This window comes from Conger conger, chromosome 15 (genome assembly GCF_963514075.1).
Source record: "Conger conger chromosome 15, fConCon1.1, whole genome shotgun sequence".
In the NCBI taxonomy this organism is placed as follows: domain Eukaryota; kingdom Metazoa; phylum Chordata; class Actinopteri; order Anguilliformes; family Congridae; genus Conger; species Conger conger.
In genome coordinates this window covers 32,619,251-32,644,007 of record NC_083774.1, presented here as the reverse complement: position 1 = coordinate 32,644,007, position 24,757 = coordinate 32,619,251, and the positions used below count along the sequence as shown (strand labels likewise).

Here is a 24,757-nt window from a genome sequence, read left to right as displayed (position 1 = left end):
TGTCATTCATGAATACTGTCAAGAAAAAAGGCTGCACAAGAGCATAATGGGTAGCTCTATGACTGATTTGGGTTCTCAGTGGTTTAGCGCAGATCTCATGGTGTGAGGATGTCATCTTGTAATTGCGTATTGAGACAATGGCAAAGGCCAGAAATCCTAAGCACCAGCCAAAAGCGCGGTGCTGACTGTTTTTTTGGAGGGCTCGTCCGGGATTTGAACCCGGGACCTCTCGCACCCTAAGCGAGAATCATACCCCTAGACCAACGAGCCCACAGGCAGAGTGTATGTGGACCTCCAGACAGTTACTAATTGAAAGAGCCCATAATTCATAGTCTCTTTGCTGAGCCTTATCATAGAAAAATGGCCACATCTGGTTGAAAAATCTATTTCAGTTCAGCGCAATGGATTCATGTTCAGCATCAGCAATTCAGCTTTTTGTGGTCAATCGAAGTGTACCTCAATGGTGTCATGAAAGACTATGCAACAATGTCAACTTACTGTTACTTTCAGAGGTGGTTTCATTCTGCAGTCAGAAATTCATGGACAACACTGCACAAAATAAATCCAGTTCAACCACCTGTGGCCTACTATGCCCGGGCTGCAATGCACTGTAAAGACAGTCATTTTGAACAAACGGTCAATCAAAATCCTGTTTTCAACATACTCATTATAACATCATAAACAAATGGAGTTTTCTTGGATTGCCTAAACAGTTGTAGGCATAGGTGGGCTAAAGACCGGCTGTAGCTCATTGGTTCATAAAACAATGACATTTCTTTGGACATAAACAGGTTTAACATTGAAATAAAGAAAAGCATTCTCGTTTTTATTTGTTGCTCTGACTATTTGCTAGGACATACATACGATACATTTCAAAAGGAGAGGACATGTTACCTTGCCAGACAATGGTTTCTTCTGGAAGCACATTTACACAAGTGAATGGACCAGTAATGCAAAAAGGAGTGAATGGTCCAGAATGTTTGGGGCGATTAACAATTATAAGTCTTCAGTGCATTCAAGACATTTTTCACTCAAAATCAAGAGCTGCAATTATATGTTGTGAAGCTTTCAAAATGTACAAAATTCGAGCGCGTCTAAATTTCAAAGCATATATGCATGTTCACTAAGAAGAAACAAATGCCAAAACACAGTCAATGCAGGAACTTCATTGCATTTAGCGAAACACTTTCATCACACAATGTAAAATAGACTTTACATGGCCACGATAGTCATTAACAAAAATGTCATTCATGAATACTGTCAAGAAAAAAGGCTGCACAAGAGCATAATGGTGTAGGGACTACAACTTCCACATTCCCACAGGAGAATTCTGCGACGTCCACCACGAATGACGTCTAACTTGGTTCAGCCAATCCCGTAATGGCGGGAGCAATAAACGGTCCCGTATAAGAGCAAGACACGTTCTTGGGATCTCTCTTCTGGCTCTTCTCTCTTCTGCCTCTTCTGCTTCTTCTCTTGGACGCACCCTTTTTGGGCATTCGCTTCAGCTCATCTGCTCCGAGACTCGGACAGAGGCTGGATGCTGCACAGCGCACTACCAGGCCTACGGACACACCCAGTTACCTCGCGGTAACTTCGTGGCCTATAGCGAGTGGAAACTGGTGTACGCGGAACGCTACATCAGTTTACTCCTGCAAAGCTCACCATCGAAAACAGCAACGAACTTTTACACCTGGAAAAGGACCAGCGGATCAGACGACAACGCGCTGCTAAGACGGGAACACCCCAGCCTGCGCATCTCTCCAGGACACGCATTCACAGCACCATCGCGGCTCCTATAAGGACAGCACGTCTTTTGGATCCAATGCGTATGGACTCAGTAAGAGAACAAACATTCAGGCATAGCCAGTGTTTAGTTTAGTCTTAACTGTTTTCGTGGATCTGTGTTTCAATATTTACCATCCAACCATTGTAATGTGTTTGGTTAGCTACATATATATGTACGTGAATTGATTCGCCGTCTTTTGCGCATATATAGAGTAAAACTACGCAAGTAGTCCCTTCTCACAGCTAACTCTAACTCATTACCACACCCAGAACTCTAGCGACACGCGCGCTTGCGCGCGCCACACACACGCACACACACATACCCAACTAAATTTCCTTACTAACTTCCCGTTAGTTTATCTGTTATGTGTTTGTATGTTTGTTTAATAAATATATTTTATTAAACCCCGGTGTCCGTTTTGGAATCGCATAGACATGAGAGCCGAGTTAAAGCAGTCTTTCGAAGAACTTCCAACCTTCAGGTTATCGGTATGTTTAATCATTAAAATTGGTTATTTTAATTATTAATTAAAATACTAAATTTGTGGTTAGATATTTCTGATAATAGTAATTTTATGAGACTGATTACTTTTTGCAGTTATACTGCTACACAACGTTTAACTGGCGCCCCGGTTTCGTAGAGAGTAAAATCCCTGCGTTATTTGGCGGCCCGTGCGAGGACCCTACATAATTTGGAGTCCCGTGCGAGGACCCCTACATATTTTGGCGCCCCGCGTGAGGAAGACTAGCTTTGGCTCAAATTTCATGTCTTGTGACTTCATAACGAATTCCCCTTCCTAATTTGGAGCTCTGCATGAGAAAGACGAGCTTTGGCTCATGTCACGTGACTCCAGAACGAATTCTCGGCATTCTTTCTCAGCTAAATTGCCACCTGTGCAATTTTTTGAAAATACCGCTAGATGTCACCCTTGTACCATTTTTGAAAGCCTGCATGAGCCGCTTTCTCAATATACTGCCCCCTCGTGTAACATTGTGGCATTACATTCGTAATCTTACACGGTAGTTTGTTGATTGGCATTTACCTTCCGGTATAATACGTATTATCAATAATAGTATTATTAGCCGCACTGTATTATTAATTATAATTACTTTGTCAAAGTAATTTTAATAATTAATTGAATTTTACATTTAAATCCAAATTTAATTGTAATTTCAACCAATCACATTCTGGTATTTAGGATTAATGTGATCAGCATCACAGTTCCTATTTTACGGTCTTAATATCCGCCATAAGTTCGGTCATTTTGCTGTTGTTGCATTGCAGTACCGCTAGTGCAACTCGAGTCCCTGTGTGATGCTATAGCTACCTTGTACTATAGTTAGAGAATATTCAAAGAGCCTTTTAAATTCTTTATCCTTCATCACAACTTGTATGTTGGATTGTGATTTTGGTGAACAATTCATTGCCAACTTTTAGGAGCTCAAGGCCCTTGTGAAATAGTTAACTTCAAGAGTACCCTCTTAAGTTACTGATTCAGCTTTTAGCTTTATTTGGCGTGAGATATGGAACCCATATCTATTGATGAGTACCTTTCCTTTTTAGCCCAAGGTTTAGCACCTGGCTACGTAGCTTTCCTGAATCAGATGAACCTCACTGATTGTAGGAAAGAAATGTTCTCCTTAATCAACGAGAAAGGTCACTCCCCCACCCAGTCAAAAGACCCAATTCTAAGTTGTCTGGTCTTGAATTTTGCCAGACAGATTAGTCTTGCTCTTCAGAGCAACAAAAACTTAGAATCAGAGATGGCATACCTCAAAGGACAACACACCAGTGTTTTACTTGAGCTTCAAACTGTTGGCAAGAAAGCAGTACAATACTTGCGTGATCTGCATTCAGCCGAATCAGATCTTTGTTCCTACAGAGAGGAATTATTTCAGTTGAAGAGTGGATGCCACAAGCTACCACATCCACTCTCTTCTGTAAGCCTGCTTTCTCAGGCTTGCCCAACTCCAGCTTCTCCTGCTTCCTCCTTACACCACAAGGCGGGGGAAGGGGGGTCACAAATTGATTCGGGTTTGTCAGATCCCGGTTCCACAGCTTGCTCTGATGGAGACTCGTCAGTCTCCTCAGATTGCAGTGCTGTTGACCACCCATGCAATGGTTTGCCCACCTCTTCCCTGGAGAGGGAAAGGGGGGACTCCATCCCAACGGTGGTCCATCTCCGCAAGGGAGAAACAGTCAGGCAAGTACAGGACTGTACCTTCCATGCCCACCCCTCTCGTGAGGAGGTCAGGGAACCCTCCCGTGGACACGGTAGAGGAGATCTAACGTTATTAATTGGGCACACAAAAAGCAACGCTAATCCCGCTAGCTTTCCCTTTATAACTGAGAGGATAGGTGACAGCTCTGTACAGTACACTGACAGCGACAATTCATCTTCTGCCAACCATTGTGAGAATGACAGTTTTGTAGCTCCACCCTCTAAACCAAACCGAGGACGTCGAGCTCCGCATGAAACGCATTCACATTCAAATGTGATTTCAGGCTCTCCTTCTCCAAACAGGCAGACTAGTGCAACTTCACATGGTCTTCGCTTTGAGGAGCTAGAGGCCATGGCGAAGTATGTCCACACATTTGACCCGAAGGACTCCGAATTTAACATTCAGAGTTACTTGAGGGAAGTAGACTACTGTCTCTCGGATCTGCCCAGGGCAACCGATCGAGAAAAGGTACGACTTGTATGGAAAACCTCAACCAGAGAGATCCATACATTTATGGAACAACTTCCACCACAGGTTCATTCCAGCTATCCCAAGGTTTGTGAAGCGTTGGTAGCTGAGTACCTGCCACGGTTTGATCAGGCCACAGCCATGATCAAATCTGTGGAGGTTAAACACAGCCGTACAGAAAGACCAAAAGACTTTTACCAACGTCTTAAACATGCTTTTTTCCAGGGCAGAAACGGACCAGGCTTAGATGAAGATCAAGCCTTCAAATCCCTTTTTGTGCACAACCTGCACCCCTGTGTCCGAACTCATGTTTCACTGTTTTCAAGGGGCCAGCACTCAGCCCTTGAATTAAGAAATGAAGCCCAAATGGTCTGGGACACTTTAAGGATTGTGCCCAGGAACGAGGTATTGGAAACAGCTGAGCACGTTGTTCCAACCAAGCCCGCCGGCACTTCCCAAGTTGCCCCATTAAAATCTAATGGCTCAAAACAACGGCATGTGAGTAAGTTCCCGGTTAAGAGCCACCGTGGTCGCTTCTCACACTCTGATTCCAGCCGGAATTGGAGAGAAGACCGACCCGGTAGGCCCAAGCCTCAGAGTCACCAGCATGACTCTGATAGGGAAGATACCTTGTCTGAAGAGAGCTTCTTCAGTTCCTCTGAGGACAACTAAAGCCTCTAACCTTTGTTCAGTAGTGTGTATGCCTTGAGTAACCACTCCAAAGAGCTATCTGGTCTTGTTCAACCTCCATCAAAAGACGTTGAATAAGACTGATCTATAGCCGTGGTCTCTTCACAGGCAGACTCCCAGCTGAAGCTTTGACCACTTTCTTTTGCACACCTTTCCTACCAAAGGGGGGTGGCAAAATAAACTGGTAGTTTATAGCAGCCACTTAGATTTGCATATAGCAGCAGCAAACGCAGATCGTAAGTAGGTACTGTAGAGTTAAATCCGACACCTGTTATAACTCGTAAACGTTCATTGCTTCTTTCTACACCTACTGAACCATCGTAAAGTATTGCATGTAGAAACTACAGTGTAATCTTTACAAGTATATTGCCACACCCCAGTGTGCCTTACTCCACCTCTTCCCCAAGCAAGACAAGACCACTTGTGAGCTTACCACATCATTTAGAAATGAGACCACCTCTCCATTTCCTTCCTGATGACACAGCCATAAGGTTAAGCTTGGATACAGAAAGCTGCCCTAATTTGAAAATGCCCCCACATATTTCAAATGACAACCCTCGTCAGCAACCTGACTGTAGGGACTAGAACAATTGGTCAGTCTGAACAAGACTTCCAAAAAGGCTACAGCCTCTCCATCCTAGACCCCTACATCATCTGAACATTTTCATGGCTGGGTCATTCCTGTTGGTGCTCCACCTTCTGGACATCATCCAATAACTAACAAAACACCTGAACTAACAAAACGACTAACCCTTTCACCAAGGTTTCTTATGTTTTGTGACAATGTATTCACTGTTCGACCTTAGTGTTTCACATTGTTTGTATCATGTGTTTTAGACCAGTTTAGTTAATTGTGGATAAATGCCTGGATGTTTGTCAATCAATTGTGAACTGTGTTACCGACCCAATGTACTTGACCTGTGGACTGTGAACTGACTTTTGTGCTCTCGAGGAACACTGGCTTCAGCCGCATCCTGAGACCACAGGGGGGATGTAGGGACTACAACTTCCACATTCCCACAGGAGAATTCTGCGACGTCCACCACGAATGACGTCTAACTTGGTTCAGCCAATCCCGTAATGGCGGGAGCAATAAACGGTCCCGTATAAGAGCAAGACACGTTCTTGGGATCTCTCTTCTGGCTCTTCTCTCTTCTGCCTCTTCTGCTTCTTCTCTTGGACGCACCCTTTTTGGGCATTCGCTTCAGCTCATCTGCTCCGAGACTCGGACAGAGGCTGGATGCTGCACAGCGCACTACCAGGCCTACGGACACACCCAGTTACCTCGCGGTAACTTCGTGGCCTATAGCGAGTGGAAACTGGTGTACGCGGAACGCTACATCAGTTTACTCCTGCAAAGCTCACCATCGAAAACAGCAACGAACTTTTACACCTGGAAAAGGACCAGCGGATCAGACGACAACGCGCTGCTAAGACGGGAACACCCCAGCCTGCGCATCTCTCCAGGACACGCATTCACAGCACCATCGCGGCTCCTATAAGGACAGCACGTCTTTTGGATCCAATGCGTATGGACTCAGTAAGAGAACAAACATTCAGGCATAGCCAGTGTTTAGTTTAGTCTTAACTGTTTTCGTGGATCTGTGTTTCAATATTTACCATCCAACCATTGTAATGTGTTTGGTTAGCTACATATATATGTACGTGAATTGATTCGCCGTCTTTTGCGCATATATAGAGTAAAACTACGCAAGTAGTCCCTTCTCACAGCTAACTCTAACTCATTACCACACCCAGAACTCTAGCGACACGCGCGCTTGCGCGCGCCACACACACGCACACACACATACCCAACTAAATTTCCTTACTAACTTCCCGTTAGTTTATCTGTTATGTGTTTGTATGTTTGTTTAATAAATATATTTTATTAAACCCCGGTGTCCGTTTTGGAATCGCATAGACATGAGAGCCGAGTTAAAGCAGTCTTTCGAAGAACTTCCAACCTTCAGGTTATCGGTATGTTTAATCATTAAAATTGGTTATTTTAATTATTAATTAAAATACTAAATTTGTGGTTAGATATTTCTGATAATAGTAATTTTATGAGACTGATTACTTTTTGCAGTTATACTGCTACACAACGTTTAACTGGCGCCCCGGTTTCGTAGAGAGTAAAATCCCTGCGTTATTTGGCGGCCCGTGCGAGGACCCTACATAATTTGGAGTCCCGTGCGAGGACCCCTACAATGGGTAGCTCTATGACTGATTTGGGTTCTCAGTGGTTTAGCGCAGATCTCATGGTGTGAGGATGTCATCTTGTAATTGCGTATTGAGACAATGGCAAAGGCCAGAAATCCTAAGCACCAGCCAAAAGCGCGGTGCTGACTGTTTTTTTGGAGGGCTCGTCCGGGATTTGAACCCGGGACCTCTCGCACCCTAAGCGAGAATCATACCCCTAGACCAACGAGCCCACAGGCAGAGTGTATGTGGACCTCCAGACAGTTACTAATTGAAAGAGCCCATAATTCATAGTCTCTTTGCTGAGCCTTATCATAGAAAAATGGCCACATCTGGTTGAAAAATCTATTTCAGTTCAGCGCAATGGATTCATGTTCAGCATCAGCAATTCAGCTTTTTGTGGTCAATCGAAGTGTACCTCAATCGTGTCATGAAAGACTATGCAACAGTGTCAACTTACTGTTACTTTCAGAGGTGGTTTCATTCTGCAGTCAGAAATTCATGGACAACACTGCACAAAATAAATCCAGTTCAACCACCTGTGGCCTACTATGCCCGGGCTGCAATGCACTGTAAAGACAGTCATTTTGAACAAACGGTCAATCAAAATCCTGTTTTCAACATACTCATTATAACATCATAAACAAATGGAGTTTTCTTGGATTGCCTAAACAGTTGTAGGCATAGGTGGGCTAAAGACCGGCTGTAGCTCATTGGTTCATAAAACAATGACATTTCTTTGGACATAAACAGGTTTAACATTGAAATAAAGAAAAGCATTCTCGTTTTTATTTGTTGCTCTGACTATTTGCTAGGACATACATACGATACATTTCAAAAGGAGAGGACATGTTACCTTGCCAGACAATGGTTTCTTCTGGAAGCACATTTACACAAGTGAATGGACCAGTAATGCAAAAAGGAGTGAATGGTCCAGAATGTTTGGGGCGATTAACAATTATAAGTCTTCAGTGCATTCAAGACATTTTTCACTCAAAATCAAGAGCTGCAATTATATGTTGTGAAGCTTTCAAAATGTACAAAATTCGAGTGCGTCTAAATTTCAAAGCATATATGCATGTTCACTAAGAAGAAACAAATGCCAAAACACAGTCAATGCAGGAACTTCATTGCATTTAGCGAAACACTTTCATCACACAATGTAAAATAGACTTTACATGGCCACGATAGTCATTAACAAAAATGTCATTCATGAATACTGTCAAGAAAAAAGGCTGCACAAGAGCATAATGGGTAGCTCTATGACTGATTTGGGTTCTCAGTGGTTTAGCGCAGATCTCATGGTGTGAGGATGTCATCTTGTAATTGCGTATTGAGACAATGGCAAAGGCCAGAAATCCTAAGCACCAGCCAAAAGCGCGGTGCTGACTGTTTTTTTGGAGGGCTCGTCCGGGATTTGAACCCGGGACCTCTCGCACCCTAAGCGAGAATCATACCCCTAGACCAACGAGCCCACAGGCAGAGTGTATGTGGACCTCCAGACAGTTACTAATTGAAAGAGCCCATAATTCATAGTCTCTTTGCTGAGCCTTATCATAGAAAAATGGCCACATCTGGTTGAAAAATCTATTTCAGTTCAGCGCAATGGATTCATGTTCAGCATCAGCAATTCAGCTTTTTGTGGTCAATCGAAGTGTACCTCAATCGTGTCATGAAAGACTATGCAACAATGTCAACTTACTGTTACTTTCAGAGGTGGTTTCATTCTGCAGTCAGAAATTCATGGACAACACTGCACAAAATAAATCCAGTTCAACCACCTGTGGCCTACTATGCCCGGGCTGCAATGCACTGTAAAGACAGTCATTTTGAACAAACGGTCAATCAAAATCCTGTTTTCAACATACTCATTATAACATCATAAACAAATGGAGTTTTCTTGGATTGCCTAAACAGTTGTAGGCATAGGTGGGCTAAAGACCGGCTGTAGCTCATTGGTTCATAAAACAATGACATTTCTTTGGACATAAACAGGTTTAACATTGAAATAAAGAAAAGCATTCTCGTTTTTATTTGTTGCTCTGACTATTTGCTAGGACATACATACGATACATTTCAAAAGGAGAGGACATGTTACCTTGCCAGACAATGGTTTCTTCTGGAAGCACATTTACACAAGTGAATGGACCAGTAATGCAAAAAGGAGTGAATGGTCCAGAATGTTTGGGGCGATTAACAATTATAAGTCTTCAGTGCATTCAAGACATTTTTCACTCAAAATCAAGAGCTGCAATTATATGTTGTGAAGCTTTCAAAATGTACAAAATTCGAGCGCGTCTAAATTTCAAAGCATATATGCATGTTCACTAAGAAGAAACAAATGCCAAAACACAGTCAATGCAGGAACTTCATTGCATTTAGCGAAACACTTTCATCACACAATGTAAAATAGACTTTACATGGCCACGATAGTCATTAACAAAAATGTCATTCATGAATACTGTCAAGAAAAAAGGCTGCACAAGAGCATAATGGGTAGCTCTATGACTGATTTGGGTTCTCAGTGGTTTAGCGCAGATCTCATGGTGTGAGGATGTCATCTTGTAATTGCGTATTGAGACAATGGCAAAGGCCAGAAATCCTAAGCACCAGCCAAAAGCGCGGTGCTGACTGTTTTTTTGGAGGGCTCGTCCGGGATTTGAACCCGGGACCTCTCGCACCCTAAGCGAGAATCATACCCCTAGACCAACGAGCCCACAGGCAGAGTGTATGTGGACCTCCAGACAGTTACTAATTGAAAGAGCCCATAATTCATAGTCTCTTTGCTGAGCCTTATCATAGAAAAATGGCCACATCTGGTTGAAAAATCTATTTCAGTTCAGCGCAATGGATTCATGTTCAGCATCAGCAATTCAGCTTTTTGTGGTCAATCGAAGTGTACCTCAATCGTGTCATGAAAGACTATGCAACAATGTCAACTTACTGTTACTTTCAGAGGTGGTTTCATTCTGCAGTCAGAAATTCATGGACAACACTGCACAAAATAAATCCAGTTCAACCACCTGTGGCCTACTATGCCCGGGCTGCAATGCACTGTAAAGACAGTCATTTTGAACAAACGGTCAATCAAAATCCTGTTTTCAACATACTCATTATAACATCATAAACAAATGGAGTTTTCTTGGATTGCCTAAACAGTTGTAGGCATAGGTGGGCTAAAGACCGGCTGTAGCTCATTGGTTCATAAAACAATGACATTTCTTTGGACATAAACAGGTTTAACATTGAAATAAAGAAAAGCATTCTCGTTTTTATTTGTTGCTCTGACTATTTGCTAGGACATACATACGATACATTTCAAAAGGAGAGGACATGTTACCTTGCCAGACAATGGTTTCTTCTGGAAGCACATTTACACAAGTGAATGGACCAGTAATGCAAAAAGGAGTGAATGGTCCAGAATGTTTGGGGCGATTAACAATTATAAGTCTTCAGTGCATTCAAGACATTTTTCACTCAAAATCAAGAGCTGCAATTATATGTTGTGAAGCTTTCAAAATGTACAAAATTCGAGTGCGTCTAAATTTCAAAGCATATATGCATGTTCACTAAGAAGAAACAAATGCCAAAACACAGTCAATGCAGGAACTTCATTGCATTTAGCGAAACACTTTCATCACACAATGTAAAATAGACTTTACATGGCCACGATAGTCATTAACAAAAATGTCATTCATGAATACTGTCAAGAAAAAAGGCTGCACAAGAGCATAATGGGTAGCTCTATGACTGATTTGGGTTCTCAGTGGTTTAGCGCAGATCTCATGGTGTGAGGATGTCATCTTGTAATTGCGTATTGAGACAATGGCAAAGGCCAGAAATCCTAAGCACCAGCCAAAAGCGCGGTGCTGACTGTTTTTTTGGAGGGCTCGTCCGGGATTTGAACCCGGGACCTCTCGCACCCTAAGCGAGAATCATACCCCTAGACCAACGAGCCCACAGGCAGAGTGTATGTGGACCTCCAGACAGTTACTAATTGAAAGAGCCCATAATTCATAGTCTCTTTGCTGAGCCTTATCATAGAAAAATGGCCACATCTGGTTGAAAAATCTATTTCAGTTCAGCGCAATGGATTCATGTTCAGCATCAGCAATTCAGCTTTTTGTGGTCAATCGAAGTGTACCTCAATCGTGTCATGAAAGACTATGCAACAATGTCAACTTACTGTTACTTTCAGAGGTGGTTTCATTCTGCAGTCAGAAATTCATGGACAACACTGCACAAAATAAATCCAGTTCAACCACCTGTGGCCTACTATGCCCGGGCTGCAATGCACTGTAAAGACAGTCATTTTGAACAAACGGTCAATCAAAATCCTGTTTTCAACATACTCATTATAACATCATAAACAAATGGAGTTTTCTTGGATTGCCTAAACAGTTGTAGGCATAGGTGGGCTAAAGACCGGCTGTAGCTCATTGGTTCATAAAACAATGACATTTCTTTGGACATAAACAGGTTTAACATTGAAATAAAGAAAAGCATTCTCGTTTTTATTTGTTGCTCTGACTATTTGCTAGGACATACATACGATACATTTCAAAAGGAGAGGACATGTTACCTTGCCAGACAATGGTTTCTTCTGGAAGCACATTTACACAAGTGAATGGACCAGTAATGCAAAAAGGAGTGAATGGTCCAGAATGTTTGGGGCGATTAACAATTATAAGTCTTCAGTGCATTCAAGACATTTTTCACTCAAAATCAAGAGCTGCAATTATATGTTGTGAAGCTTTCAAAATGTACAAAATTCGAGCGCGTCTAAATTTCAAAGCATATATGCATGTTCACTAAGAAGAAACAAATGCCAAAACACAGTCAATGCAGGAACTTCATTGCATTTAGCGAAACACTTTCATCACACAATGTAAAATAGACTTTACATGGCCACGATAGTCATTAACAAAAATGTCATTCATGAATACTGTCAAGAAAAAAGGCTGCACAAGAGCATAATGGGTAGCTCTATGACTGATTTGGGTTCTCAGTGGTTTAGCGCAGATCTCATGGTGTGAGGATGTCATCTTGTAATTGCGTATTGAGACAATGGCAAAGGCCAGAAATCCTAAGCACCAGCCAAAAGCGCGGTGCTGACTGTTTTTTTGGAGGGCTCGTCCGGGATTTGAACCCGGGACCTCTCGCACCCTAAGCGAGAATCATACCCCTAGACCAACGAGCCCACAGGCAGAGTGTATGTGGACCTCCAGACAGTTACTAATTGAAAGAGCCCATAATTCATAGTCTCTTTGCTGAGCCTTATCATAGAAAAATGGCCACATCTGGTTGAAAAATCTATTTCAGTTCAGCGCAATGGATTCATGTTCAGCATCAGCAATTCAGCTTTTTGTGGTCAATCGAAGTGTACCTCAATCGTGTCATGAAAGACTATGCAACAATGTCAACTTACTGTTACTTTCAGAGGTGGTTTCATTCTGCAGTCAGAAATTCATGGACAACACTGCACAAAATAAATCCAGTTCAACCACCTGTGGCCTACTATGCCCGGGCTGCAATGCACTGTAAAGACAGTCATTTTGAACAAACGGTCAATCAAAATCCTGTTTTCAACATACTCATTATAACATCATAAACAAATGGAGTTTTCTTGGATTGCCTAAACAGTTGTAGGCATAGGTGGGCTAAAGACCGGCTGTAGCTCATTGGTTCATAAAACAATGACATTTCTTTGGACATAAACAGGTTTAACATTGAAATAAAGAAAAGCATTCTCGTTTTTATTTGTTGCTCTGACTATTTGCTAGGACATACATACGATACATTTCAAAAGGAGAGGACATGTTACCTTGCCAGACAATGGTTTCTTCTGGAAGCACATTTACACAAGTGAATGGACCAGTAATGCAAAAAGGAGTGAATGGTCCAGAATGTTTGGGGCGATTAACAATTATAAGTCTTCAGTGCATTCAAGACATTTTTCACTCAAAATCAAGAGCTGCAATTATATGTTGTGAAGCTTTCAAAATGTACAAAATTCGAGCGCGTCTAAATTTCAAAGCATATATGCATGTTCACTAAGAAGAAACAAATGCCAAAACACAGTCAATGCAGGAACTTCATTGCATTTAGCGAAACACTTTCATCACACAATGTAAAATAGACTTTACATGGCCACGATAGTCATTAACAAAAATGTCATTCATGAATACTGTCAAGAAAAAAGGCTGCACAAGAGCATAATGGGTAGCTCTATGACTGATTTGGGTTCTCAGTGGTTTAGCGCAGATCTCATGGTGTGAGGATGTCATCTTGTAATTGCGTATTGAGACAATGGCAAAGGCCAGAAATCCTAAGCACCAGCCAAAAGCGCGGTGCTGACTGTTTTTTTGGAGGGCTCGTCCGGGATTTGAACCCGGGACCTCTCGCACCCTAAGCGAGAATCATACCCCTAGACCAACGAGCCCACAGGCAGAGTGTATGTGGACCTCCAGACAGTTACTAATTGAAAGAGCCCATAATTCATAGTCTCTTTGCTGAGCCTTATCATAGAAAAATGGCCACATCTGGTTGAAAAATCTATTTCAGTTCAGCGCAATGGATTCATGTTCAGCATCAGCAATTCAGCTTTTTGTGGTCAATCGAAGTGTACCTCAATGGTGTCATGAAAGACTATGCAACAATGTCAACTTACTGTTACTTTCAGAGGTGGTTTCATTCTGCAGTCAGAAATTCATGGACAACACTGCACAAAATAAATCCAGTTCAACCACCTGTGGCCTACTATGCCCGGGCTGCAATGCACTGTAAAGACAGTCATTTTGAACAAACGGTCAATCAAAATCCTGTTTTCAACATACTCATTATAACATCATAAACAAATGGAGTTTTCTTGGATTGCCTAAACAGTTGTAGGCATAGGTGGGCTAAAGACCGGCTGTAGCTCATTGGTTCATAAAACAATGACATTTCTTTGGACATAAACAGGTTTAACATTGAAATAAAGAAAAGCATTCTCGTTTTTATTTGTTGCTCTGACTATTTGCTAGGACATACATACGATACATTTCAAAAGGAGAGGACATGTTACCTTGCCAGACAATGGTTTCTTCTGGAAGCACATTTACACAAGTGAATGGACCAGTAATGCAAAAAGGAGTGAATGGTCCAGAATGTTTGGGGCGATTAACAATTATAAGTCTTCAGTGCATTCAAGACATTTTTCACTCAAAATCAAGAGCTGCAATTATATGTTGTGAAGCTTTCAAAATGTACAAAATTCGAGCGCGTCTAAATTTCAAAGCATATATGCATGTTCACTAAGAAGAAACAAATGCCAAAACACAGTCAATGCAGGAACTTCATTGCATTTAGCGAAACACTTTCATCACACAATGTAAAATAGACTTTACATGGCCACGATAGTCATTAACAAAAATGTCATTCATGAATACTGTCAAGAAAAAAGGCTGCACAAGAGCATAATGGTGTAGGGACTACAACTTCCACATTCCCACAGGAGAATTCTGCGACGTCCACCACGAATGACGTCTAACTTGGTTCAGCCAATCCCGTAATGGCGGGAGCAATAAACGGTCCCGTATAAGAGCAAGACACGTTCTTGGGATCTCTCTTCTGGCTCTTCTCTCTTCTGCCTCTTCTGCTTCTTCTCTTGGACGCACCCTTTTTGGGCATTCGCTTCAGCTCATCTGCTCCGAGACTCGGACAGAGGCTGGATGCTGCACAGCGCACTACCAGGCCTACGGACACACCCAGTTACCTCGCGGTAACTTCGTGGCCTATAGCGAGTGGAAACTGGTGTACGCGGAACGCTACATCAGTTTACTCCTGCAAAGCTCACCATCGAAAACAGCAACGAACTTTTACACCTGGAAAAGGACCAGCGGATCAGACGACAACGCGCTGCTAAGACGGGAACACCCCAGCCTGCGCATCTCTCCAGGACACGCATTCACAGCACCATCGCGGCTCCTATAAGGACAGCACGTCTTTTGGATCCAATGCGTATGGACTCAGTAAGAGAACAAACATTCAGGCATAGCCAGTGTTTAGTTTAGTCTTAACTGTTTTCGTGGATCTGTGTTTCAATATTTACCATCCAACCATTGTAATGTGTTTGGTTAGCTACATATATATGTACGTGAATTGATTCGCCGTCTTTTGCGCATATATAGAGTAAAACTACGCAAGTAGTCCCTTCTCACAGCTAACTCTAACTCATTACCACACCCAGAACTCTAGCGACACGCGCGCTTGCGCGCGCCACACACACGCACACACACATACCCAACTAAATTTCCTTACTAACTTCCCGTTAGTTTATCTGTTATGTGTTTGTATGTTTGTTTAATAAATATATTTTATTAAACCCCGGTGTCCGTTTTGGAATCGCATAGACATGAGAGCCGAGTTAAAGCAGTCTTTCGAAGAACTTCCAACCTTCAGGTTATCGGTATGTTTAATCATTAAAATTGGTTATTTTAATTATTAATTAAAATACTAAATTTGTGGTTAGATATTTCTGATAATAGTAATTTTATGAGACTGATTACTTTTTGCAGTTATACTGCTACACAACGTTTAACTGGCGCCCCGGTTTCGTAGAGAGTAAAATCCCTGCGTTATTTGGCGGCCCGTGCGAGGACCCTACATAATTTGGAGTCCCGTGCGAGGACCCCTACATATTTTGGCGCCCCGCGTGAGGAAGACTAGCTTTGGCTCAAATTTCATGTCTTGTGACTTCATAACGAATTCCCCTTCCTAATTTGGAGCTCTGCATGAGAAAGACGAGCTTTGGCTCATGTCACGTGACTCCAGAACGAATTCTCGGCATTCTTTCTCAGCTAAATTGCCACCTGTGCAATTTTTTGAAAATACCGCTAGATGTCACCCTTGTACCATTTTTGAAAGCCTGCATGAGCCGCTTTCTCAATATACTGCCCCCTCGTGTAACATTGTGGCATTACATTCGTAATCTTACACGGTAGTTTGTTGATTGGCATTTACCTTCCGGTATAATACGTATTATCAATAATAGTATTATTAGCCGCACTGTATTATTAATTATAATTACTTTGTCAAAGTAATTTTAATAATTAATTGAATTTTACATTTAAATCCAAATTTAATTGTAATTTCAACCAATCACATTCTGGTATTTAGGATTAATGTGATCAGCATCACAGTTCCTATTTTACGGTCTTAATATCCGCCATAAGTTCGGTCATTTTGCTGTTGTTGCATTGCAGTACCGCTAGTGCAACTCGAGTCCCTGTGTGATGCTATAGCTACCTTGTACTATAGTTAGAGAATATTCAAAGAGCCTTTTAAATTCTTTATCCTTCATCACAACTTGTATGTTGGATTGTGATTTTGGTGAACAATTCATTGCCAACTTTTAGGAGCTCAAGGCCCTTGTGAAATAGTTAACTTCAAGAGTACCCTCTTAAGTTACTGATTCAGCTTTTAGCTTTATTTGGCGTGAGATATGGAACCCATATCTATTGATGAGTACCTTTCCTTTTTAGCCCAAGGTTTAGCACCTGGCTACGTAGCTTTCCTGAATCAGATGAACCTCACTGATTGTAGGAAAGAAATGTTCTCCTTAATCAACGAGAAAGGTCACTCCCCCACCCAGTCAAAAGACCCAATTCTAAGTTGTCTGGTCTTGAATTTTGCCAGACAGATTAGTCTTGCTCTTCAGAGCAACAAAAACTTAGAATCAGAGATGGCATACCTCAAAGGACAACACACCAGTGTTTTACTTGAGCTTCAAACTGTTGGCAAGAAAGCAGTACAATACTTGCGTGATCTGCATTCAGCCGAATCAGATCTTTGTTCCTACAGAGAGGAATTATTTCAGTTGAAGAGTGGATGCCACAAGCTACCACATCCACTCTCTTCTGTAAGCCTGCTTTCTCAGGCTTGCCCAACTCCAGCTTCTCCTGCTTCCTCCTTACACCACAAGGCGGGGGAAGGGGGGTCACAAATTGATTCGGGTTTGTCAGATCCCGGTTCCACAGCTTGCTCTGATGGAGACTCGTCAGTCTCCTCAGATTGCAGTGCTGTTGACCACCCATGCAATGGTTTGCCCACCTCTTCCCTGGAGAGGGAAAGGGGGGACTCCATCCCAACGGTGGTCCATCTCCGCAAGGGAGAAACAGTCAGGCAAGTACAGGACTGTACCTTCCATGCCCACCCCTCTCGTGAGGAGGTCAGGGAACCCTCCCGTGGACACGGTAGAGGAGATCTAACGTTATTAATTGGGCACACAAAAAGCAACGCTAATCCCGCTAGCTTTCCCTTTATAACTGAGAGGATAGGTGACAGCTCTGTACAGTACACTGACAGCGACAATTCATCTTCTGCCAACCATTGTGAGAATGACAGTTTTGTAGCTCCACCCTCTAAACCAAACCGAGGACGTCGAGCTCCGCATGAAACGCATTCACATTCAAATGTGATTTCAGGCTCTCCTTCTCCAAACAGGCAGACTAGTGCAACTTCACATGGTCTTCGCTTTGAGGAGCTAGAGGCCATGGCGAAGTATGTCCACACATTTGACCCGAAGGACTCCGAATTTAACATTCAGAGTTACTTGAGGGAAGTAGACTACTGTCTCTCGGATCTGCCCAGGGCAACCGATCGAGAAAAGGTACGACTTGTATGGAAAACCTCAACCAGAGAGATCCATACATTTATGGAACAACTTCCACCACAGGTTCATTCCAGCTATCCCAAGGTTTGTGAAGCGTTGGTAGCTGAGTACCTGCCACGGTTTGATCAGGCCACAGCCATGATCAAATCTGTGGAGGTTAAACACAGCCGTACAGAAAGACCAAAAGACTTTTACCAACGTCTTAAACATGCTTTTTTCCAGGGCAGAAACGGACCAGGCTTAGATGAAGATCAAGCCTTCAAATCCCTTTTTGTGCACAACCTGCACCCCTGTGTCCGAACTCATGTTTCACTGTTTTCAAGGGGCCAGCACTCAGCCCTTGAATTAAGAAATGAAGCCCAAATGGTCTGGGACACTTTAAGGATTGTGCCCAGGAACGAGGTATTGGAAACAGCTGAGCACGTTGTTCCAACCAAGCCCGCCGGCACTTCCCAAGTTGCCCCATTAAAATCTAATGGCTCAAAACAACGGCATGTGAGTAAGTTCCCGGTTAAGAGCCACCGTGGTCGCTTCTCACACTCTGATTCCAGCCGGAATTGGAGAGAAGACCGACCCGGTAGGCCCAAGCCTCAGAGTCACCAGCATGACTCTGATAGGGAAGATACCTTGTCTGAAGAGAGCTTCTTCAGTTCCTCTGAGGACAACTAAAGCCTCTAACCTTTGTTCAGTAGTGTGTATGCCTTGAGTAACCACTCCAAAGAGCTATCTGGTCTTGTTCAACCTCCATCAAAAGACGTTGAATAAGACTGATCTATAGCCGTGGTCTCTTCACAGGCAGACTCCCAGCTGAAGCTTTGACCACTTTCTTTTGCACACCTTTCCTACCAAAGGGGGGTGGCAAAATAAACTGGTAGTTTATAGCAGCCACTTAGATTTGCATATAGCAGCAGCAAACGCAGATCGTAAGTAGGTACTGTAGAGTTAAATCCGACACCTGTTATAACTCGTAAACGTTCATTGCTTCTTTCTACACCTACTGAACCATCGTAAAGTATTGCATGTAGAAACTACAGTGTAATCTTTACAAGTATATTGCCACACCCCAGTGTGCCTTACTCCACCTCTTCCCCAAGCAAGACAAGACCACTTGTGAGCTTACCACATCATTTAGAAATGAGACCACCTCTCCATTTCCTTCCTGATGACACAGCCATAAGGTTAAGCTTGGATACAGAAAGCTGCCCTAATTTGAAAATGCCCCCACATATTTCAAATGACAACCCTCGTCAGCAACCTGACTGTAGGGACTAGAACAATTGGTCAGTCTGAACAAGACTTCCAAAAAGGCTACAGCCTCTCCATCCTAGACCCCTACATCATCTGAACATTTTCATGGCTGGGTCATTCCTGTTGGTGCTCCACCTTCTGGACATCATCCAATAACTAACAAAACACCTGAACTAACAAAACGACTAACCCTTTCACCAAGGTTTCTTATGTTTTGTGACAATGTATTCACTGTTCGACCTTAGTGTTTCACATTGTTTGTATCATGTGTTTTAGACCAGTTTAGTTAATTGTGGATAAATGCCTGGATGTTTGTCAATCAATTGTGAACTGTGTTACCGACCCAATGTACTTGACCTGTGGACTGTGAACTGACTTTTGTGCTCTCGAGGAACACTGGCTTCAGCCGCATCCTGAGACCACAGGGGGGATGTAGGGACTACAACTTCCACATTCCCACAGGAGAATTCTGCGACGTCCACCACGAATGACGTCTAACTTGGTTCAGCCAATCCCGTAATGGCGGGAGCAATAAACGGTCCCGTATAAGAGCAAGACACGTTCTTGGGATCTCTCTTCTGGCTCTTCTCTCTTCTGCCTCTTCTGCTTCTTCTCTTGGACGCACCCTTTTTGGGCATTCGCTTCAGCTCATCTGCTCCGAGACTCGGACAGAGGCTGGATGCTGCACAGCGCACTACCAGGCCTACGGACACACCCAGTTACCTCGCGGTAACTTCGTGGCCTATAGCGAGTGGAAACTGGTGTACGCGGAACGCTACATCAGTTTACTCCTGCAAAGCTCACCATCGAAAACAGCAACGAACTTTTACACCTGGAAAAGGACCAGCGGATCAGACGACAACGCGCTGCTAAGACGGGAACACCCCAGCCTGCGCATCTCTCCAGGACACGCATTCACAGCACCATCGCGGCTCCTATAAGGACAGCACGTCTTTTGGATCCAATGCGTATGGACTCAGTAAGAGAACAAACATTCAGGCATAGCCAGTGTTTAGTTTAGTCTTAACTGTTTTCGTGGATCTGTGTTTCAATATTTACCATCCAACCATTGTAATGTGTTTGGTTAGCTACATATATATGTACGTGAATTGATTCGCCGTCTTTTGCGCATATATAGAGTAAAACTACGCAAGTAGTCCCTTCTCACAGCTAACTCTAACTCATTACCACACCCAGAACTCTAGCGACACGCGCGCTTGCGCGCGCCACACACACGCACACACACATACCCAACTAAATTTCCTTACTAACTTCCCGTTAGTTTATCTGTTATGTGTTTGTATGTTTGTTTAATAAATATATTTTATTAAACCCCGGTGTCCGTTTTGGAATCGCATAGACATGAGAGCCGAGTTAAAGCAGTCTTTCGAAGAACTTCCAACCTTCAGGTTATCGGTATGTTTAATCATTAAAATTGGTTATTTTAATTATTAATTAAAATACTAAATTTGTGGTTAGATATTTCTGATAATAGTAATTTTATGAGACTGATTACTTTTTGCAGTTATACTGCTACACAACGTTTAACTGGCGCCCCGGTTTCGTAGAGAGTAAAATCCCTGCGTTATTTGGCGGCCCGTGCGAGGACCCTACATAATTTGGAGTCCCGTGCGAGGACCCCTACAATGGGTAGCTCTATGACTGATTTGGGTTCTCAGTGGTTTAGCGCAGATCTCATGGTGTGAGGATGTCATCTTGTAATTGCGTATTGAGACAATGGCAAAGGCCAGAAATCCTAAGCACCAGCCAAAAGCGCGGTGCTGACTGTTTTTTTGGAGGGCTCGTCGGGGATTTGAACCCGGGACCTCTCGCACCCTAAGCGAGAATCATACCCCTAGACCAACGAGCCCACAGGCAGAGTGTATGTGGACCTCCAGACAGTTACTAATTGAAAGAGCCCATAATTCATAGTCTCTTTGCTGAGCCTTATCATAGAAAAATGGCCACATCTGGTTGAAAAATCTATTTCAGTTCAGCGCAATGGATTCATGTTCAGCATCAGCAATTCAGCTTTTTGTGGTCAATCGAAGTGTACCTCAATCGTGTCATGAAAGACTATGCAACAGTGTCAACTTACTGTTACTTTCAGAGGTGGTTTCATTCTGCAGTCAGAAATTCATGGACAACACTGCACAAAATAAATCCAGTTCAACCACCTGTGGCCTACTATGCCCGGGCTGCAATGCACTGTAAAGACAGTCATTTTGAACAAACGGTCAATCAAAATCCTGTTTTCAACATACTCATTATAACATCATAAACAAATGGAGTTTTCTTGGATTGCCTAAACAGTTGTAGGCATAGGTGGGCTAAAGACCGGCTGTAGCTCATTGGTTCATAAAACAATGACATTTCTTTGGACATAAACAGGTTTAACATTGAAATAAAGAAAAGCATTCTCGTTTTTATTTGTTGCTCTGACTATTTGCTAGGACATACATACGATACATTTCAAAAGGAGAGGACATGTTACCTTGCCAGACAATGGTTTCTTCTGGAAGCACATTTACACAAGTGAATGGACCAGTAATGCAAAAAGGAGTGAATGGTCCAGAATGTTTGGGGCGATTAACAATTATAAGTCTTCAGTGCATTCAAGACATTTTTCACTCAAAATCAAGAGCTGCAATTATATGTTGTGAAGCTTTCAAAATGTACAAAATTCGAGCGCGTCTAAATTTCAAAGCATATATGCATGTTCACTAAGAAGAAACAAATGCCAAAACACAGTCAATGCAGGAACTTCATTGCATTTAGCGAAACACTTTCATCACACAATGTAAAATAGACTTTACATGGCCACGATAGTCATTAACAAAAATGTCATTCATGAATACTGTCAAGAAAAAAAGCTGCACAAGAGCATAATGGGTAGCTCTATGACTGATTTGGGTTCTCAGTGGTTTAGCGCAGATCTCATGGTGTGAGGATGTCATCTTGTAATTGCGTATTGAGACAATGGCAAAGGCCAGAAATCCTAAGCACCAGCCAAAAGCGCGGTGCTGACTGTTTTTTTGGAGGGCTCGTCCGGGATTTGAACCCGGGACCTCTCGCACCCTAAGCGAGAATCATACCCCTAGACCAACGAGCCCACAGGCAGAGTGTATGTGGACCTCCAGACAGTTACTAATTGAAAGAGCCCATAATTCATAGTCTCTTTGCTGAGCCTTATCATAGAAAAATGGCCACATCTGGTTGAAAAATCAATTTCAGTTCCGCGCAATGGATTCATGTTCAGCATCAGCAATTCAGCTTTTTGTGGTCAATCGAAGTGTACCTCAATCGTGTCATGAAAGACTATGCAACAATGTCAACTTACTGTTACTTTCAGAGGTGGTTTCATTCTGCAGTCAGAAATTCATGGACAACACTGCACAAAATAAATCCAGTTCAACCACCTGTGGCCTACTATGCCCGGGCTGCAATGCACTGTAAAGACAGTCATTTTGAACAAACGGTCAATCAAAATCCTGTTTTCAACATACTCATTATAACATCATAAACAAATGGAGTTTTCTTGGATTGCCTAAACAGTTGTAGGCATAGGTGGGCTAAAGACCGGCTGTAGCTCATTGGTTCATAAAACAATGACATTTCTTTGGACATAAACAGGTTTAACATTGAAATAAAGAAAAGCATTCTCGTTTTTATTTGTTGCTCTGACTATTTGCTAGGACATACATACGATACATTTCAAAAGGAGAGGACATGTTACCTTGCCAGACAATGGTTTCTTCTGGAAGCACATTTACACAAGTGAATGGACCAGTAATGCAAAAAGGAGTGAATGGTCCAGAATGTTTGGGGCGATTAACAATTATAAGTCTTCAGTGCATTCAAGACATTTTTCACTCAAAATCAAGAGCTGCAATTATATGTTGTGAAGCTTTCAAAATGTACAAAATTCGAGCGCGTCTAAATTTCAAAGCATATATGCATGTTCACTAAGAAGAAACAAATGCCAAAACACAGTCAATGCAGGAACTTCATTGCATTTAGCGAAACACTTTCATCACACAATGTAAAATAGACTTTACATGGCCACGATAGTCATTAACAAAAATGTCATTCATGAATACTGTCAAGAAAAAAAGCCGCACAAGAGCATAATGGGTAGCTCTATGACTGATTTGGGTTCTCAGTGGTTTAGCGCAGATCTCATGGTGTGAGGATGTCATCTTGTAATTGCGTATTGAGACAATGGCAAAGGCCAGAAATCCTAAGCACCAGCCAAAAGCGCGGTGCTGACTGTTTTTTTGGAGGGCTCGTCCGGGATTTGAACCCGGGACCTCTCGCACCCTAAGCGAGAATCATACCCCTAGACCAACGAGCCCACAGGGAGAGTGTATGTGGACCTCCAGACAGTTACTAATTGAAAGAGCCCATAATTCATAGTCTCTTTGCTGAGCCTTATCATAGAAAAATGGCCACATCTGGTTGAAAAATCTATTTCAGTTCAGCGCAATGGATTCATGTTCAGCATCAGCAATTCAGCTTTTTGTGGTCAATCGAAGTGTACCTCAATCGTGTCATGAAAGACTATGCAACAATGTCAACTTACTGTTACTTTCAGAGGTGGTTTCATTCTGCAGTCAGAAATTCATGGACAACACTGCACAAAATAAATCCAGTTCAACCACCTGTGGCCTACTATGCCTGGGCTGCAATGCACTGTAAAGACAGTCATTTTGAACAAACGGTCAATCAAAATCCTGTTTTCAACATACTCATTATAACATCATAAACAAATGGAGTTTTCTTGGATTGCCTAAACAGTTGTAGGCATAGGTGGGCTAAAGACCGGCTGTAGCTCATTGGTTCATAAAACAATGATATTTCTTTGGACATAAACAGGTATAACATTGAAATAAAGAAAAGCATTCTCGTTTTTATTTGTTGCTCTGACTATTTGCTAGGACATACATACGATACATTTCAAAAGGAGAGGACATGATACCTTGCCAGACAATGGTTTCTTCTGGAAGCACATTTACACAAGTGAATGGACCAGTAATGCAAAAAGGAGTGAATGGTCCAGAATGTTTGGGGCGATTAACAATTATAAGTCTTCAGTGCATTCAAGACATTTTTCACTCAAAATCAAGAGCTGCAATTATATGTTGTGAAGCTTTCAAAATGTACAAAATTCGAGCGCGTCTAAATTTCAAAGCATATATGCATGTTCACTAAGAAGAAACAAATGCCAAAACACAGTCAATGCAGGAACTTCATTGCATTTAGCGAAACACTTTCATCACACAATGTAAAATAGACTTTACATGGCCACGATAGTCATTAACAAAAATGTCATTCATGAATACTGTCAAGAAAAAAAGCTGCACAAGAGCATAATGGGTAGCTCTATGACTGATTTGGGTTCTCAGTGGTTTAGCGCAGATCTCATGGTGTGAGGATGTCATCTTGTAATTGCGTATTGAGACAATGGCAAAGGCCAGAAATCCTAAG

At 42.4% G+C, this 24,757-nt stretch overlaps 10 non-coding genes across 10 annotated transcripts; all 10 read right to left on the bottom strand.

Annotated features, from left to right (window-relative positions):
* Window positions 1-198: 198 nt before the first annotated feature.
* trnap-agg (transfer RNA proline (anticodon AGG)) lies at window positions 199-270 on the bottom strand. The gene has a single exon. It is a non-coding gene; the product is annotated as a tRNA-Pro (tRNA).
* Window positions 271-7,528: 7,258 nt separating this feature from the next.
* Window positions 7,529-7,600, bottom strand: trnap-agg (transfer RNA proline (anticodon AGG)). The gene has a single exon. It is a non-coding gene; the product is annotated as a tRNA-Pro (tRNA).
* A 1,170-nt stretch (window positions 7,601-8,770) lies between these two features.
* trnap-agg (transfer RNA proline (anticodon AGG)) lies at window positions 8,771-8,842 on the bottom strand. The gene has a single exon. It is a non-coding gene; the product is annotated as a tRNA-Pro (tRNA).
* Window positions 8,843-10,012: 1,170 nt separating this feature from the next.
* Window positions 10,013-10,084, bottom strand: trnap-agg (transfer RNA proline (anticodon AGG)). Its single transcript has one exon. It is a non-coding gene; the product is annotated as a tRNA-Pro (tRNA).
* Window positions 10,085-11,254: 1,170 nt separating this feature from the next.
* On the bottom strand, window positions 11,255-11,326 carry trnap-agg (transfer RNA proline (anticodon AGG)). Its single transcript has one exon. It is a non-coding gene; the product is annotated as a tRNA-Pro (tRNA).
* Window positions 11,327-12,496: 1,170 nt separating this feature from the next.
* Window positions 12,497-12,568, bottom strand: trnap-agg (transfer RNA proline (anticodon AGG)). Its single transcript has one exon. It is a non-coding gene; the product is annotated as a tRNA-Pro (tRNA).
* Window positions 12,569-13,738: 1,170 nt separating this feature from the next.
* trnap-agg (transfer RNA proline (anticodon AGG)) lies at window positions 13,739-13,810 on the bottom strand. Its single transcript has one exon. It is a non-coding gene; the product is annotated as a tRNA-Pro (tRNA).
* A 7,258-nt stretch (window positions 13,811-21,068) lies between these two features.
* Window positions 21,069-21,140, bottom strand: trnap-agg (transfer RNA proline (anticodon AGG)). Its single transcript has one exon. It is a non-coding gene; the product is annotated as a tRNA-Pro (tRNA).
* Window positions 21,141-22,310: 1,170 nt separating this feature from the next.
* trnap-agg (transfer RNA proline (anticodon AGG)) lies at window positions 22,311-22,382 on the bottom strand. Its single transcript has one exon. It is a non-coding gene; the product is annotated as a tRNA-Pro (tRNA).
* Window positions 22,383-23,552: 1,170 nt separating this feature from the next.
* trnap-agg (transfer RNA proline (anticodon AGG)) lies at window positions 23,553-23,624 on the bottom strand. Its single transcript has one exon. It is a non-coding gene; the product is annotated as a tRNA-Pro (tRNA).
* Window positions 23,625-24,757: the final 1,133 nt, after the last annotated feature.